Here is a 19,962-nt window from a genome sequence, read left to right as displayed (position 1 = left end):
CAATAATTAGTTTGTGGTAGATGTGGAAGGAGAAAAGCCCAAAGTAATGATAGTTTCCCCATTTCATTGGTCTATGAGCACTATGTGCTTGGCTTGTGGTAATCCAAAACCACTTGAGTGCAATATTTATGATGATTTTGAAAATATTTGTGGGCGAGATTTGTGTTCAGCCAAAACCACCTTAGTGTGAAGTTTGTGGTGATCTTGAAACCACTTGCATGATGAAGTTTTTGGTCAATTTGAAACTACAAAATTGCATTGGTTATGGGTAAGTCATGAAAATCCAAAAGTGATTGTGATATAGGAGAAATAATATGAATGATAATATTGATAAGTGATTGTAAATGGGTACCTAACAAGGCTTTATGGAAAGACCCATCCTTTCTAGATTATGGGAAAATTTCTAAAAGATTTTGATAATTAATTTATGGGATAGTCTTCACATTAATTGTAACACTAGTACATTTGGGTTCATTTTTCGACCTTTATTGGTCAAATTTTTGACCCAATTTTTGACCAAATTTGACCAACCCATTGGTCGCTATTCTTCTGGTCAAAATTTTGACCAATCAATTGGTCAAAAATCTTTTGAAGCCATTGTCTTAGTTCATTCAGGAATTGGTCAAAATTTTGACCAATGAAGGTCAAAATTTCGACCAACAAAGGTAGAAAAAAATTTAGGCATTGGTTGAAATTTCGACCAACAAAGGTAGAAAAAAATTAGACGTTGGTGGAAATTTTGACCAACAAAGGTAGGAAAAAATTTAGGTGTTGGTGGAAATTTTGACCAATGAAGGTGGAAATTTTGACCAACAAAGGTAGAAAAAAATTTAGATGTTGGTGGAAATTTTGACCAATGAAGGTGGAAATTTTGACATCTCAATAGAAAAAATGCATAGCTTTATAGCACTACCAACATGTAAAAAATGCATTCTAACTGACATTTTACTTGCATCAACATTTTTAAGTACATTTTTTTACATTTACAAAAATGAGAGAAACTTGTGAGCACTCGCCCAACAAAAAAAATTGAGAGTACTCATAAAGTTTGCAAACTATGCTCTCACCAACCCTTTCAAATCCTTGAACTAACTACTTTGGTGCTTTTGTTTTCCATTATGCTTGTACAGTAGGGAATTTATATAAAAGTCAACATACATATGACAAAATGTGAAAAAAACATTCTCTAAAAGCACAATGTTCTTAATTGTAGTCATTGTTATCTACCGCTGTCACTCAATCTCAAACGGTATAGACAACTGTCACTGCCATAGGAAGCTGCCATTGAATTTAGTCATTTTGGCACCAAATAGGAATGGAACATTGGTAACTAGTACCCCTCCCCTTCGCCCCTCGCAATGAGGCATGTCCACTTATTCACACAACCAGGAACACTGAAAAGAAAATCATATCATGTTGCATACTATTGTCTAGATCTTTTTGTCTAGTTATTGTTACACATGATCACCATTGCCAATGAACTCATTCATTGAACGATAATCTTCCAACAAAGTACAAGAGTTAGAGAATCATTAGAACTAGAGGACCTTTATAGTGATCTGCTCTTTAATACAACCACTTTTCCAACATTCACATACCATAGCAAAAAGAATAGAAAATGATCATTGGTGACTGATGAGAGGACATCGATTATCCTCTTTCCTCTGTTGCCTCTTGCCTACACTGATCTGCTACTCAGAAAAATTGACTTTTCAGCTCAGTAAAGCCCCCCTCAAGTTGGATTCCAAGTACACACAATAACACATCAAGTTGCAATTGAGGCAAAAAAAAAAAATTTGACAGTTTTACATTCATCCATACAACAATTAAAGTTCCTGAAAATAGAGTAGGACTTGCCTTGACAATATCCCAACTTTAAACTAACATTCATCCATACGACAATTAAAGTTCCTAAAAATAGAGTAGGACTTGCCTTGACAATATCCCAACTTTAAACTAATGCACAAAACAACTTTATAATAAGATATTTTAAGACACTATATGAACAATAATTAAAAAAAATACTAAAATAATAATAATAAAAATCATGCATTATAGAAATTCACCATTCAAAACAATAAATATCTAAAGGACTAAACATCCTCTATATGGTTTTCAATATTCACTCATTCTAGACTTAGTGGGTTGTTAAAATAGCTCATAACCATAGTATAACTTAGCACTGCAATATAATTCATAACCCATGTCAGTCTTCCAGGTGTCCAAGCAACACAAAGAACTATTTGCCATCTACAATAGGGATGTTTGAACTAAATCTAAATCTGAGTGTTAAGCTCCACTTACTAGCATATGCTCCTTATTTTCAACTTATAGGTTATTGCTCTCATTTTTTCTAACATGTTGTTTTATAATTTATTCATTCATTCTCATGGAAGAACAACTTTTTTAAAGTTATTGCACATTCAAGTCTCAACACTAAGGATAGGAAAAAACATTGTTATTTTTATATAAAATTTATTGATTGAAATTGTTTGATATGTGTGTGTATTGCAGCATAACAAGATCCAGTGTCAAACTCTACCCATTAGAATATGTCCTCATTTCAACCTATATGCTATTGCTCATGGGTTTGCTTCTGAAATATTGTTTTACTATTCATTCTAATGGAAGAATAAAAACTTTCAAGTTATTGCACTCTCAACATTAATGAAAGAAACAAAGTGTGTCCCACTTATGTGGACATGCACAATTTGCATGTGTGCAAGTGTGGGTGCAGTGTGTACATGTGCATGCATTTAGGGTGTGCAGGGGGATCACGATGTGGGTGTGGGTGTGAATGTGCACATGTGTCTAGTGTGTGTTCATGGACCAAAATTGAGGGGACACTATGAGAAGGATCTAAATATCCCCCTTTCAATCGAATTTATATTCAACCTGATTAAGATGAAAAAAATAAGATGACTGAACATAGGCTAGAAATTTTGGTGGCTTTCTTTTATGCACCAAGTTTAAGCTTCTATATTTCAAGATGTCAAGTTGAAACTATTTTTGAGTCTACTCCATTTATCTATAAAAAGATTAAAGCAACCTTTGTTGATAAACAAGATGTCAATTGAGAAATTTTTTTCCTTGTTCTCTTTTTGCTACTAGAGATCTGAATTCATCATTAATGATTTTGGAGTTGACAGAAAGAGCAGAATAGGGGACACAGAGCTTAAAGCTGCTAGGTTTCCTTTCATTCAATAAGAAGTAATGTTAAAAGTGGAGTAATGTTAAAATTTGTGATTTTTATGCTCTGATTGAAGTTCCACTAACATGTATGAAATGTCTTCTTGTATGGAAGAAGAAGATGCTCCTCTTAAAAATGAAGGGAATAAGCTGGATTTGATTGGTTTATACTTAGAAGTAAATTGAAAGCAAAGAAGTGTTATTTTTTAGAAGACTACTCAATTTAATTTTCAGCATGCTTTAATAGGCTCTAGGGATAATTGTATTGAATTGACTTTGGCATCATTTTTTAGTTCAGATCCCATAAACAGCTTAGTTTACTTTCTTTCTCAATCTAATGAGTGCGGAGGATGATAGGACTAGGTTAGTTTTGGCTTATTGCCAAGTTCTTTTTTTTTTTCTAGCTCATTCAGAATAAGTAGAAGCTTCGGGTTTCTTAGTTGGGGAAGCATATAAATTGCTTGGACCCAAGGAGTAGGATTCAAATACTACTTCACTGATGTAAGATTTAGGAGCCATTTATATTTGATTTAGGAGCCATTTATATTTCATCAAAGAGAGGGATATTTTCATCACTTAACTCTGTCTTCTTATGCCAGAGTTATGCATTACTTCCATAACTAAAGTCTAATAATTGATGAAAAAAACTCTTACGTTTTGTCACAAAATCCTTCCACTTTTCAGCATATTTCTTAATAATAGATGTAGTACTTTCTATAATAACAAAAGAAGCCAAATATGGCCATTTAACTTACCAAAGCCAAATGTATAGGTTGCAAATCAACTTGGCTTTGGAATAATGTTATAGATATTATTGTTGAACAACTCAGGGCAATAATATCCTTCTAGATGAAAATAAGCAAAATGGCTTCTATGGCCAACCTTTGTTTCTCCCAAATATCTTTGTAGTCATATGGTTGCCATCAGATACCTGGTTTGAATCTTCCCTCTCCTATACATCTACATAGCAAGGAATAATTTTGACTGGATGAGCTTCAGTGTTAAACACCCAATGGTCAAGGGATATGACAGTGGATGGTGAGCAAAGAAGATACAAGTACTTCAATGTTTCTGCTAGAAAAAAGCTTTGCATCATATCATCCAAAAACTTGCAAACTCAAGAGAGTGTATATTAGATTGTATAAGGGAAACCACCAGGGTAGAAAACCATGCCATTTCTAAAGTCATGGATGAGATTTTACTTAGCAAGATGCTTTAGAGATTTAATTCTTCTAAGGCAATCCCATTAAACATGCTTTAAATTTATCAACTACTCATGAATATGGTCAATAGTGTTTGTGTTGTGCACTCCAATTGTAGGGGGTCTAAAGCATTTCTTAGGGGACAATAATTTAAAAAAGGGGAAAATGTAAAATAGAGAGGATTTTAAAAATTTATAATACAAGAAATTCACCACATTTATTATATGACCATACATATCTATGTTCTAAGTTTTGGAAAAAGCCCCCAATATCATTTTTGGGTCCAATTCGAGGCCGGACAGTCTGGGTTTGATCAGGTTGTCTAGATTTTCCCTGTGTCCACTCCAAACCTGACCAAACCCAAGCAGAACCATAGACCGCCCTGTCAAAAAGTTGAAAGAACAACATTTTTTAAAGCATATTTTAAAAAAAAACTCTAAATTATCCCAATTATGCTTTAAAGTAGGGAAGTTTAACCTCTTTTGCCTCATTTCACAAATGCAAGTGAGTAAAACAACATTTTTGCTTCCAAGTTGACATTATTTTTTCAAGGTTGCTGCATTTTTCTTAAGGTCAAGGTAATCAGAGAGTGACATACTAAAAGGACACATTTATCCATCAAAGGTGAATGAATCCTGTCAAAAAAGAATTCAAGATTTTTCAAATTTTTGTAAAACCCTTTTATCGATACTACAAGAATTATGTCATTTTTTGTGTTTATTTTGAAGTTACAAGATTGTGAATTTGTCATGTCTTTTCATGTTGTGTTCATACAGGATGGTAGAAAGTTCTGGTTCAATTGCCCCATGTGTAGAGATCATATAAACTTAATGCAAAATCACCTGTTTGGCAACATACAACAATTATTGACTCATTTCAATGTGGCAGGGATTCTTGTTGGCAACTCTAGCTAATGTAGGAATGAATATAAGAGCTTGTACAGTCAAGTGAAAGATCACCTATGCACCATTACCAAATCAGGAATGAGGTTTTCTTCAGAGCCAAATAAAAAAAAATGTTCCAAAAGCAACAAGAGTTGGAAATATTAGAAAAAAAAAAAAGATGTTGACATGGTAAGTACTAGATTAAAATAAAAAGTGCAAGGATTCAAAAACATAATACTAGCTTTGAGCACAACTTGTTGGCCACATCCTTTCATGCTAGCAATCTCTAGTATAGGAAAAAGAAAATGGTGAGAACAGAGTTGCAATAGTGGGAAATAGTGTATGTTTCCCAACAATACTTCAGGTACAACAACGTTAAGAGTGAGAGACATCCTACAAGAATATGTAATCTACAATTGTCTACAATTACACAAGATGCTGAATAGTAGTCAAAGGGGTAGCTGTTAGTCTAGAGTTCTTATCTAGGTATCAATTTCAGATCATTCTAATGCTGTCAATAATAATAATAACTAAGTCCAATCATGATACTAGTAGTTTCTTAGTGGCCACTTTCATTGTAATGGTCATCATGATAATGAATTAAGCTTATCACATTGTGATTGTGATTACCCACTGGGAAGCTGTCTCAAACCATTTTCAATTAGAAGCAAACATCAATAAAAAGATAGAGAATCCCTAATCAAAATTGAAATCCATCATCATGAAAGATGATTTCCTACCTCTCACTTGTGATCATATAGATATTCCTTGACATTGGTTAAATAAACAATAAAAAATTACAATTGTTTGCATAGCTACAATGTTCACTGTGCTCTGTATGTCATAATGTTCTCTTAAACTTGGACATGTTAGATAAATGTCATTGGAACATTCTTTTAAGTCAAGTAAAATTGACTAAGCTCAAGCAAGGAAAATATTTCATGTGAACATTGAAAAAATCATGTATAGAGGTAATCTTCTAGTAAACTATGAATAGAAGTAAACAAGTACTTACATCTCTTAGTCCTACATATCCAGAATAAACATGACAGTTTGCCTCAAATGCTTTAAATATCTGCCACCCCCAATCTCAATAAGTTTTATTTCCAATTGTCTCCAAAGGTACATGCATTCAATCTTTCTTTGTTATCTATGTATACATTTCCCAATGAATTGGACTAGGTTGTAATTGAATAAGGTTTTCTACATACACATGCACTTATTCTATTTATTATTTATCTTATAACAATAATGAGTCATTTAAATTTTTAGTGGTTGCTTTGTGTACCATCATAAATTCTAACCTTGTACATTTTACACTATTTTATGAGCCCTTACCTTAGTATGTGGTATCTTGGCTCTTATCAAAGCCCATTTTTGACTAAACTATTGCAAATCCAATTTCATATCCTCACATGATGATCCAAACCATTATCCTCAACAAAGGATATTTGACCTCCCACTTGCTTCTCTTGTTTTGGAAGGTTAATGGTGCCCAGAGTGCTATTGACTGACAAATTTGGATCCATTTTCAAATATGTTAATGTCAGGTTATATTCAATAGTTTCTGGTCTCTGACCCCATTTATTAAAATGTTTATCCTAAATTATTGAGGTTATCCTATACTAAAATCCAAGAAAGTTTAAATGCTTTTACTTTGAAGGATATTAAAACTGATGTTATACCAACTCGCATATTAAAACATTTATTAAAACTGATATTTAAGCATTCCCCATATGGCCCCAGTCAGTTATTGTAGGATAAAAGTTTTAATATCCAGTTTGAAGTACCAACCCACATATTAAAACTGATAAATGTTTTAAATCCTACAACTGATGTACCAAACCGCATATCCTACAATAAAATCCAAAACAGTTGAATATTTCTATGATGGAATGAATATTGAAGTTGTGAAGCTCCCATCCCCCAACACAACTTTGGACTTGGTGAAGCTCCCATCCCTTATTGAAACCAATAAGACTACTGATTACGTAACATGTTCAAGTCCTATCTCAATGTAACATATAAACTCGCCGTAAGATTAACTACCTACGAATATTAAAAACCATTGAGATAAAATGGAGATCTCAATTCTTGAGAACGTATAGGTTTTATTTGTTACATGAATCCAGATTAGATAAAATAGTCATAGAATCAGACGAGCATCGAAAATATTAAAGACCTGCTCCATGTTGTTATATTTATTATTATTATTTATAATATTGCAAGTAACGACTTAAGCTAATGATGGATCATTGATTCAATTCTTGCGATAAGTGAAACATAAAATCCTCTTTCATACATCCTCACCATGCCTAGTAGAGTAAAAAACACACCCACCTCAAAGCTCTGGGAACTTCAAATTGCCAGAGTAAAAACCATGACCTAAATTTCAATTGATCGCTGGAAAAACCCTTACAGCTCCCGCGCGCGTGAAAGAAAACAATGAAAGAGGTAGAAATTGCCCTTTTCACATGTTAAGCTCGTGTTGGTGGACCATATTTTTGCTTTCCATATTCCGACCAATCTAAAATATTTTAATAGATGGTCAAATTTTTTAATCTAAAAATAGGATCAAATGTACTAGTGTAAGCCACTAAATATGGACAAACCCTTACAGCTCCCGCGCGCGTGAAAGAAAACAATGAAAGAGGTAGAAATTGCCCTTTTCACATGTTAAGCTCGTGTTGGTGGACCATATTTTTGCTTTCCATATTCCGACCAATCTAAAATATTTTAATAGATGGTCAAATTTTTTTATCTAAAAATAGGATCAAATGTACTAGTGTAAGCCACTGAATATGGACAAGACTTTGACCCGAGACTTCAAGAGCGAAAGATATAGGCCATGTTATAATTGTAAACCAATTTCTAGTGTTGACACTTTTACCCGGCAGACTCGTAATGGACAAGACTTTGACCCGGGACTTCAAGAGCGAAAGATATATTGAGACAAAGAGGGCTGGATTTGCAGCATAGGAAACCTGGTAATGGGGAAGAAAAGCATTCCAGCATATTTGATGTTCACTTTTGCTGTCGCTGTATTGATTATAATGTGCAACTGTGATGCCTCATCTAGTGGTACTGGTAGGGGACATTCTCTTTCGTTGGGCGCCTCGCTTGTTGGAAATCAAACCATAATTTCAAAGAATGGCAAGTTTAAATTGGGATTTTTCAGTCCAAATGGAAGTGATAACTGGTATATCGGCATCTGGTTTGCCAAAAGACGAGAGCAGATCATCGTCTGGGTGGCCAATAGGAAGAATCCTGCTAAGAGCAAGCCTGGGGTCTTGAAGCTCTCAAAAGAAGGTAGCCTTGGACTCTTTAATGTAGATGGCACGTCTCTTTGGTCGACCAACATATCAAATAAGGTCTCATAGGCAGTGCTATTGGACTCTGGTAATGTTATAATGCTGAGCGATGACAACAAATTTGAGACTGTTTGGCAGAGTTTCGACTATGCAGTAGATATCTTGTTGCCGGAGATGAGGTTCGGTGGACAGCAAAAGCTAGTCGGTTGGAAAAACTCAATGGATCCCTCTTCCGGCCTCTTCTCCCTTCATTTGGATCCATCTAATGAAAAACAATTCGTGCTGACATGGAACAATTCTGTCCAATATTGGGAGAGTGGACCATGGGACGGTAAAATTTTCAGTGCAATTCCAGAACTGGTAAACGGGGAGCTGTACAATCTCACCTTTGAAAGCACTATCTCTGGTTTGTACTTCTGGTACGAAGTGGTTGATCAGATCCCATGTTTTCTATAGATCAAATCAGGAGTAATACAACCCTGATGAATTAAAACAGCAGGACAAAGAACTGAAAACAGAGCATAAAAACAGAGCTTAAAAATAGAGCAGCAAAAAACAAGACTCAAATATATCAAAGAGCTATAAAGTTTCTACATGTTATTACAGCTGAGAGGAATGCTCTATTTATAGAGCTCATACATATTTCTAGAGGGTTCTTGAGAAGCTTCAAGAAAGGAAGCACTCTAGAGATTTTTACATAATTTTAAATTCACATTTTGCACAAAGAGAGAAGCTCCAAGAAGCAAGTAGAAAGTTCTGGACTGTGCATTAAATGCCCAGCTACTATAATAAACATTATTTTTAACACCCCCCCATAATGTTTATTTGGAGAGAGTAGAAACATCTTTGAGCTGCAATAGATCTCTAAATTTCGTAAATTTTACAATAGACAATGCTTTTGTAAATATATCAGCAAGTTGACCTTCTGCTCCACAAAATTGAAGCTCCACCTCTTGTCTTTCAATTAGATCTTGAACAAAATGATGATGCACTTCTATATGCTTGGACCTTGCATGATATACTGGATTTTTTGCTAGCTTGATAGTACTTTGATTATCACAAAATATTGTTGTTGGAGAGTCTTGTGGATGATGCAATTCTTCAAGTAACCTCCTAAGCCATAATGCTTCTTGAGATGCCTTTGATAAACCAATATATTCAGCTTCTATAGATGAGAGTGACACTGTTGATTGCTTCTTGCTACTCCACGAAATCGGTCCCGATCCAAGATGGAAGATATATCCTGAAGTTGACTTTCTATCATCAATGTCACCTGCATAATCAGAATCCGTATATCCAACTAAAGTAGGTTCTCCTCCATATTTGTATTCAATGCCAAGTTAGTAAGTACCCTTAATATATCTTAATATTCTTTTAGCCGCTTTCCAATGTTCAATGTGTGGATCTGCCATGTATCTCGATACAATACCAACTGCATATGCAATATCTGGTCTAGTTATAGTAAGATACAAAAGATTTCCAACAAGCTGCCTATATAATTTTCCATCCACTTTCTTTTGAGTAGAGTTAGCACCTAACTTTACTCCTATTTCACATGGTGTATTACATGGTTTACAATCACTCATATTGAATTTTTTAAGTACATCAAGAGCATATTTAGTTTGAGAGAGCATGATTCTTCCTTCTTCTTGCCATACTTGCATACCCAAAAAATAGTGCATTAGTCCTAAATCAGTTATTTCGAAAGCTTGTTTGAGTTGATTTTTAGTTATCTCAATATCATGTGTGTGATCTCCTGTAATAATCAAGTCATCCACATACAATACAATGATAACAACCTTATTATCACAATATTTTACATACACATCTGGATCAGCATTACTTCTTTTAAATCCAACTTCTAGGAAGTACTTATTAATTTTTGAGTACCGTTCCCTTGGTGCTTGTTTGAGACCATAGAGTGATTTTCTTAATCTACACACCAAATTCTCTTCTCCATACTTAATAAATCCTGGTGGTTGTTGCATATAAATTTCTTCTTTTAAGTCACCATGCAAAAATGCACTTTTTATATCCATTTGAAAAATTTTCCAACCAAACTTTGTAGCTAAAGAAACTATTGTACGAATGGAAGTCATCTTAGCTATTGGAGCAAAGGTTTCAGTAGAGTCTATACCTTCTTCTTGTGAGAAACCTTTAGCCACTAACCTTGCTTTGTATTTTTCAATAGCTCCATCTGATGTGAATTTGGTTCTATAGGTCCACTTGCAACCAACCACATTTTTGCCTTCTGGAAGTGTTGTTAGTTCCCATGTTCCATTCTTTATCAAAGAATTGTATTCTTCTTGCATAGCTGCTTCCCATTCTTCTTTTCCTTTTGCTTCTTCATATGTGTTTGGAGTGTCAACTTGCATCACCTTAGTCATAAGAGCATAGTTAGCAAATATATATCTATGACCTTCTTGATAAATTTCTTTGATGCTTCTAAATTTTTTTGGATTTTCATTATCACTTTCACTTGATTCTTCAACTTGAGTCTCATCCCATGTAGTGGTTTGCACACCTTGACTTTGACTATTGGTAGAAGTAGAATTTTCTTCATCAATCAAAATTGGAAAGAAAGATAATGTTGGAGAATTATCATTCTTAACATCTTCATCAAACCGTACATTTCTTTTAATATAGATTTCATTAGTTGTAAGATTGTATAACCTATATCCTTTCGATTCTTCACTATATCCAACCATTATGCACTTCTCGCTTTTCCTTTCAAGTTTGCTCCTCCTTTCATTAGGAATGTGAGCATATGCTTTACAACCAAAAATTCTAAAATGAGATACTGTAGGCTTTCTTCCACTCCATGCCTCTTCTGGTGTTATGTTCAAAACTTCCTTAGTAGGTGTTCTATTCAAGATATATATGGTAGTATGAACTGCTTCAGCCCAAAATTTAGCTTCTAGATTTCTAGAATGAAGCATACACCTAGCCATTTCTATTATAGTTCTACTTTTCCTTTCAGCAACACCATTTTATTGGGGTGAATAAGAGACAGTTGATTCCTTTTTAATGCCATGTTCTTTACAAAAATCTAAAAGAGCTTTAATCATGTATTCAGTCCCTCTATCAGTTCTTAGTATCTTTAAGTACTTTCCACTTTGTTTTTCAGTCAAAGCTTTAAACTCTTTAAACTTTTGAAACACTTCATCTTTCTTTTATAAAAAATACACCCAAATTCTTCTACTATAATCATCTATAAAAGTGAGGGCATACCTTGATCCTCCAATTGATGATGTTTTGAAAGGACCCATTACATCACTATGGACTAAATGTAGAGGAGTTTTTGCTCTCCATGATTTACCTTGAGGGAAACTTTCCACATGTTATTTTCCCATTCCACATCCTTCACACACCTTAGGGCTTAATGATATGTTTGGCAGCCCATGCACCATTTGTAATTTCTCCATAAGCTTGAGACTTTGAAAATTCATGTGCCCCAAATGCTCATGCCATAACCTGCTCATATCATCATATTGGGCAATAGCACACATATGTTTATCTCCACATTTAGAAGTAAATTCTTGAAATTTATATAATCCATTCTCCATTTTACCAATTGCAATGACTCTATAATTATCATTGACATCCTTGATTAAGCACTTATCATTGTAGAATTCTATTTTATGTCCTTGACTTGCAATTTGAGATACTAAAAGCAGATTTGTTTTTAATTCAGGGACTAATTTTACATTTTTGAACAAACCATTATCAACTTTGACATTACTAGTCCCTTTAACTTCTAAAGCACTATTATCCCCCAAATATATTTTCTCTATATTATTTTCACTTATTGATTCAAATTGATTCTCATTATGAGACATGTGTTGTGTAGCACCAAAATCAATAACCCAATCTTCTTTGAAAGTATTTTTTTTTTAAGTGCAACACAAAATGCATTTCTTTTAGAATCTCCTAATTTTGGATAATTATTTACTTTCTTTTCTACATCTCTTTTTTTTTTGAAACATTCATTTTCCTTATGACCCATTTTACCACAATAATGACATTTCCATTTACTTCTATTATGATCTATATATGAAATACTCTTATTTTCATTCTTCCAATTTCTTTCTTTAGATTCATTTTCTTATGACTTCTTATAATATTATTTTCTTTTCATTACAAATGCTTGAGATTCACCATCAAATGATTCTTTTTCTTTAATATGTCTTTTCTCTTCTTGAACCAACTTAGCACACAATTCTTCTAATTTAATACTTTTTAATTTATCTGCAGTATCTAAACCCCTTATAAATGATTGATAAGATCCTGGAAGACTTTGTAATATAATTTGCACAAAATTTTTATCATCTATATCTTTTTCAAGAGAAGCAAGCTCATTTTTCTTTTCCTTTAACTTACTTAAATGTGGGACTATCTCTTGTGAGCTTGATAATTTCAAATTGTGTAATTCAGTTGTGAGAGATAAGATCCATACATCACCTGAATTTTGATATAAATCTTTCAAAATCTCCCAAACTTTGACTCCACTTCTCTCATTACGAATTTATGAAAAAACTTCTTCTGAAAGTGTAAGCTTGATTAGTGCTGCTGCCCTCTTGTCCCTTTTATCCCAATTATCTTGATCATTTCCTGGATTTGTAGGCCTTTGTTCACTACCAGTCACAATATCATAACAATTTTGAAGGGTTAGAGTGATTTCAACATGAGATACCCAATCATAATAATTTTTTTCATTTAATTTAACTGTAGGAAAAGTCACACCAAGTGATTCCATTGTTAAATTCTCTCCTTTTTTTTTGGATGAGAATGAAAGATATTTAAAAACTTGAACACCCAAGCTTGAAACTAAAAAAATCTCACCAATTTGTTGAAGAAAAAACCTTTTCTTTTGCTGCAATATCCTTCCTTTGATGTAGTTTTTTTGTCCCAAACCAAACTGCTGTTCACTCCTTAGTTACAGCCTGCAAATGTAAAGATTCACACAAGAAAAACACATATATTCATTCCAAAAGCATCATATATTCACAGCCCAAAGAACTGAAATGCTCTGATACCATGATGAATTAAAACAGCAACACAAAGAACTGAAAATAGAGCATAAAAACAGAGCTTAAAAACAGAGCAGCAAAAAACAAGACTCAAATATATCAAAGAGCTATAAAGTTTCTTCATGTTATTACAACTGAGAGGAATGCTCTATTTATAGAGCTCATACATATTTCTAGAGGGTTCTTGAGAAGCTTCAAGAAAGGAAGCACTCTAGAAATTTCTACATAATGTTAAATTCACATTTTGCACAAAGAGAGAAGCTCCAAGATGCAAGTAGAAAGTTCTGGACTGTGTATTAAATGCCCAGCTACTATAATAAACATTATTTTTAACAAACCCATTTCTTTGCATGACGGCTCTGTACCGACCATGGTGGGGAGTCGCCCGAGAGATCAGTGCAACGTCTATGGTCTCTGCGGTGCTTATGGAAGATGCAACTCCAACAATCGTGGCTTCTCCAGCTGTGTGGATGGTTTCTACCGCGCAGATAAGCGCGCTTGGGACTCTCAAAACTGGTGGTCAAGTGGCTGTGTTCGACAGAGCCCACTTAACTACAGCACTGACCAATTTATCGACTCTGGTGCGACGTTGCCTGATGACACAACTTTGTCATAACCTGTAGTTGCACTCACAAAGGAAGATTGCAAGAAAGCCTGCCTCCTCAACTTCTCGTGCACTGCCTTTTCTTTCAATTCTCCTTCAGTCTCCTGCCAGATCTGGTCGGGAGATTTGCTAAATATGCAAACCCATTTATCAGACACCAGATCTACTATTTTCATTCGAGTAGCTGCCTCTGCACTTCCATATAATCATAAACCGCTGCCCTCCTCCAAACCTAAAACCCTAGTTATTGTGAGTGCTCTCGCCGTAGCCCTTGCTTTGATTATCTTCTCAATTTTACTGTGGCAAAAGTACCGGATACTACCACCAATGAAGAGGTCTGAGGATTCCTTGGTCTCTTCTCTTAGAATGTATAGTTACAAGGAGTTGAAGATTGCAACAAGGAATTTCGGGTCTAAATTGGGCAGCGGAGGATTCGGATCACTGTTCAAGGGATCTCTAACAGACGGCACACTTGTGGCAATAAAGAGACTGGAAGGTTCAAGACAACATGATAAGCAGTTCCGAGCTGAAATCAGTTCTCTTGGCAACATACCACATGGGAATCTGATCAGGCTTAGAGGGTTTTGTGCCGAAGCTTCCAAAAGGTTGCTTGTTTATGATTACATGCCCAATGGCTCTCTAAATTCCCTATTGTTCGCTAGTGATTCCAACAGTAAACCCAAGTTGCTTGACTGCAAGACCCAGTGCTGTTCACTGCTGCCTGGCAATTCCAAAAGTAAACGGAAGGTACTGGACTGGAGGACCCGGTTCCAGATCGCTTTAGGCACTGCACGAGGTCTAGTTTATCTCCACGAGGAGTGCAGAGATCGCATCATTCATGGCGATGTAAAGCCAGAGAATTTCTTCTGGATTGTAATTTTTCGCCCAAGTTAGCTGATTTTGGTTTGTCGAAGCTTGTGGGCAGAGATTTCAGCAAAGCACTAACCACAACGAGAGGAACGATAGGGTATTTGGCTCCAGAGTGGATCTCTGAGGTTCCCATCACGCCTAAAGTTGATGTTTATAGTTTCGGTATTGTGCTCTTGGAAATCATTTCTGGGCGAAGAAGTATAGATTTGAACGTGCAAGATTCAAGTCAGTATTACTTTCCTGCGTGGGCTGCAGCTCAAATTTTCCAGGGAAACACAATTAATATCGTAGATGAAGCTATTACAACGGAGGCAGATGTAGCAGAGTTGAGAAGAGCGGGCGTTGTAGGATTGCTATGCATAGAAAGAGAGGGGGAGAAGAGGCCAAGTATGGAACAAGTGGTGCGGATGTTGGAAGGGAAGATGGAACTTGGGACTCCGCAGACGCTGAGTTGTGCAGTTCAGGAAAACCAAGTTGATCGAACCGAGACCCATAGTGATAGCAGTGACAACTATACCAATTTTAGAATGACCTAAATCGGGAATGTATTTTAAAATGTTGGGACCTTTGTTAAAGCCAGCGGTCTTACCTTTCTTTAAAAGAGAGTCAGTGGTCCAGACATTTATTATGGATATCTTATTCTAATAAGTTAGTTTTTCAAAGTGCGTTATTAAATAAGATCTTGCATAAACATCACGATGCATTTTAAAATTAGTGGTCTTGTCCTTTTTAAGTGGGAGTTTGTGGCTTGTTAGTCCTTGCATTTTAAAAGGTAGAGACTATTGTTTTCATATTAATTATGACAATTAATTTGTGCTGTCAAACTTTGAAAACAATAATATATCCTATGTTTCGTACTAGTTCATGTTTCAAATTTTGAATTTTATTAAAATTTTTGAATTTTATTAAAATTTTTGAATTTTCCTATTGGTCAGCTGGTTTTTCCTAGTGATTTAATTAATTTTCTAAATTAATTAATAATATTAATAAACAACTTGAAGAATGTATACGTGTATTGCTTGTTTAATAGCTGCATCTTTTTATTAATGTTTGATAGGACACTTGCCGGCATTTGCTGTGTTGGCCTGCGCACGGACCATAGGAAAGTAGGCTGGGCTGGGCACGTGCACCTAGTAATTATCTGCTCTTGCCAACTCTTACACAAGTGCAATTAATTTGATCTTATCTTGCCCAGTTGTCGCATTTGCCATGCATCTTGAAATCTAATTTTTGGTGTAGAAAGAAACAACATTTGTCATTTCACAGATGTGGAAGTATTTTCAACAATTAAATTTTTGTATGCCCTCTTCATGTAAGCTTTCCTCTTTTCTTCATCTGGAATCTCTGATTGTTCTATTTTTTTTATAGGCCAACAGCCATATGAAAATATCTTTCAATCATTCATTTGTTAATAGTTGCTCTTGGCTATGTATTTATGTAGATGTAGCTCATTGGTGATATCCATGTGACCTTGATGATAGTTTTTGGTTTAAAATAGGCTTCCCTTAACCAGAAGCCATAACTTTCCTCTTGCATTTCATGTAGTTTTTGTCTTTTATGAATGCTATGGAAGACTGGAAACTGGACGCTGGAATCTTCTTGAGAAGACTAGAATAGAGGTTTAGATGATAGATAAAGCCTGTTAGAAGACTGACACAAAGCCTGCAAAGCTTCTTCTCTGCAACCTCAAATTGGCAATCTGCAAAAAGTAGCTCTTACAATACAATCTTTTCTCCTAAACTTTTTATTTTCTTTCAATTTATCAAACTCTAAAAATTTCATTTTTGGGGCTAAAGATTTCAATATCTTCTTTATAAATTTTTAACAATCCATTAATTGATTACGGATAAAGGTTTCAATTTGATTAAGCAGTAAAACCTTTGAAATTTTGGTTCTGTAGTTTCAGTTAATTTGATCAAACCCTAACCATTTTATTTAAATATTTTTTTGATGAACGTGTGTATTCTATTTCGGTAGACGAGGGAGGTGGAGAAATTGGGCAGCTATTCATATACAGTTCAGATAAAGATGAGCTACTCTCCTTTCGCAAGAACAGATGACAGAATTAGTATTTTTGGGTGCTTCATAGTCAAGTGTTATGAAGACTAAGCAATGCACGTACCTACAATTCTAATGGTATTTGGTTGCTATGTAAAAGAAAGCTGAAATGAATAGTGGCTACGTGAAGCCTACTACCTAGTTAGTGTGTAGCTCAAGACCAAATTTGAAAATTACCTAAAGGGGGACCACTTTGTCTTTCTTCTCCATGATTTCTTGGGTCAAGGCATTTTCAATGCTAATGGGGAGCTATGAAATATGTTGAGGAAGGCAAGAAGCTATGAGTTTAACCAAGTCCCTCAGAAGCTTCATGGTGGAGATGATGCAATGGGAGATTCAAAATTGCCTCTTGCCAGTCTTCACCAATGCAACAAAAATGAGTGAGTGTTTAGTCAATTTTCAAGATATTTTGTAGAGATTTGCATCTGATAATATATGTAGCCTAGCATTTGGGGTGGATCCTACCTGGCTTCTCCCATCAATGCCCATTTTTATCCATAATTACTATATTCCATGATAAATTTCTTGAATGAATTCCATCATCTGCTAAACTATTAATGATGTAATCCTACGATGCTTCCTCCTAATTTCAAAACTTTACTGGGTTTATAAAATTTCACAAAAAAAAAAAAAAAAACTACAGTTAGATGTCATACAAATTAGACAAAAAATGTTCTAAAAAAAAGCACCAACTGTACAAGGTAGAACCAAAAATATCTGTACTAGTCCAGCTTTTTCACAAGTATATACTAGCTTTACTGGTCTTGTAGATATCTTTAAAAAAGCCATTCACATGAAAATCAATCATTTTCATCCTAGCTATTTTTTCTATCAAATAAAAATATTGCATTTAAGCCTTGCTTCAATAGATTACAACATTATTCCTCCATGGAAATCTCCCTGAGAAAACCCTCATAGCGACAAACAGTTGAATGCTTTCAACATGGACACATAAGAATTTAATACCTTTTTATAATGAGTTAGCAAAGAATTCTAGGAGGTCATTGAATAATTGAAAGTGATATCAATGAAGACTCCACTGCCATAACTTAGATACAATCCATGAAGCTTCACCACTAATTAGTCTGAATTCTACACTACTTCTGGTTCTTAACATTCACAACCATGGGGATAACCCTACCTTGCTTCAATAATTATAGTGTTTTGACATATCATTTAGATGCCATAATTATCCACAATCTCACATCTCAATTTTGTGATTGATCACGGAGGAGGCACAACTTGCAAATTAGAATTATTAGGCTCAAAACGTGTCACAGTCACATGAAGTGTAACTACAGGCAACAGTAGTGACATCCACCTGTCCCCTATATCATGTGAAACTTCCTGCACTTGCAAAACACTGAAATATTGACCTTTCAAAATTAAATGTTGTGAAACAAAGATTGGACCTTTTAAACTACAAATTGACAATTCAATTCAAATTTGAAAGTTAAGTAATAAATTGATATATTATTTTTAAAATTATTTTTCAAAATAGATTAAAAATTTTGAAGTCAAATTTTCAATAATATTTATGTCTGATAAAATAATCAATTGAAAATCTAAAAATAAAATATATGAATTAATTTAATACGAAAAAGTTTAAATTTCCAATGCTTATAAAATCTAAATATATTTAACAATTATATAATAAATTTGAAGCTATTGAGCACTATATACTCAAACTAAAATAGAGTCTAACCTTATAGTTTCTTTTTTGTGGTTATTTCCTTTAGTATGTTTTTATGATGTAAAATATAATTATTAATTTAGTATTCAAATATATATTTAAGTTTTAAATATATTTAAACTAAATGATAAATTATTTAAATAAAAAATATTAATAATAATAAATGATATAATTTATAAATTGTAACACTCATCAATTATACATATTACAAATACTATTATAAAATATAATACAAAAATAATATTACTTAATTTATTTTTACAAAAGTAAAATAATAGTAGTGATTTAACTATTTTTATTAAAAAATTAAAGTTTAAAAAAAAATAGAAATTCAAATACAAAGATATAAGATATTGAAATTATATTGGTATTGAGAATTAATATTGATTACACATGTGAGGTGGAAGATACAATGATTGAAAAACAAAATCTTATCAACTTGTCACAAATGTGGAAAAGATAAAGTTGTAATTAATACATTCATTAATGCATGATAAGTTGTTAGAAAATATCTGTATTTTCATTGATTTCAAAATAGGGCCTAGTAGTAATATCTATTTTTAAAAGATTTTATTCATGTTTATTTTCAAATATGCTAATTTGTTTATAATAGACAGCAAAAAAAATGTGAGCATTAATTTTTTTTTTCAAACATTTTATAAATGTTTGTTTTTAGATATGTGAAGTGTATATTATAATGATGCCTTCTAGAACTTTGGCACAGTATGTAAACATAGCTACACATCTATGTAATGTTCATATCTTTTATAAAGAGTTTTGGAGTGTTAATTTGTTAATTTATATTATGTTTTAAAACATGAGGCGCTCTATGTAAATATAGCTACACATATATGTAATATCCATAATTTGTTAATTTATATTATGTTTAAAATATGAGGCACTCTTCTTAGTTTATGCACTTGATTTTCTTTTTCAAATTAACATTATGTGTTTGATATTATATACTATTTTGAATTATTTTAAACTCTTGGAATCAAGAACATTACTAACTAGCCATTTAAATCTGATTCCCAAAATTTTAATTCAAAGCATAACTAAAGAACTCGAAAAATTTCTAAAAGCTGATAGCTCCAATTTCCACTTTCAAATTTTACTAGTTT

The 19,962-nt window shown here is 33.7% G+C and overlaps 1 pseudogene; it reads left to right on the top strand.

Annotated features, from left to right (window-relative positions):
* The first annotated feature begins 8,265 nt into the window (after positions 1 to 8,265).
* On the top strand, positions 8,266 to 15,626 carry LOC149558132 (G-type lectin S-receptor-like serine/threonine-protein kinase At2g19130 pseudogene; annotated as a pseudogene).
* Positions 15,627 to 19,962: the final 4,336 nt, after the last annotated feature.

Source organism: Cupressus sempervirens, chromosome 5, assembly GCF_028749045.1.
Source record: "Cupressus sempervirens isolate cs-2001-9-10 chromosome 5, ASM2874904v1, whole genome shotgun sequence".
Lineage (NCBI taxonomy): Eukaryota > Viridiplantae > Streptophyta > Pinopsida > Cupressales > Cupressaceae > Cupressus > Cupressus sempervirens.
The sequence above is the reverse complement of the archived record's forward strand: the minus strand, read 5'-3'. Positions and strand labels throughout refer to the sequence as shown.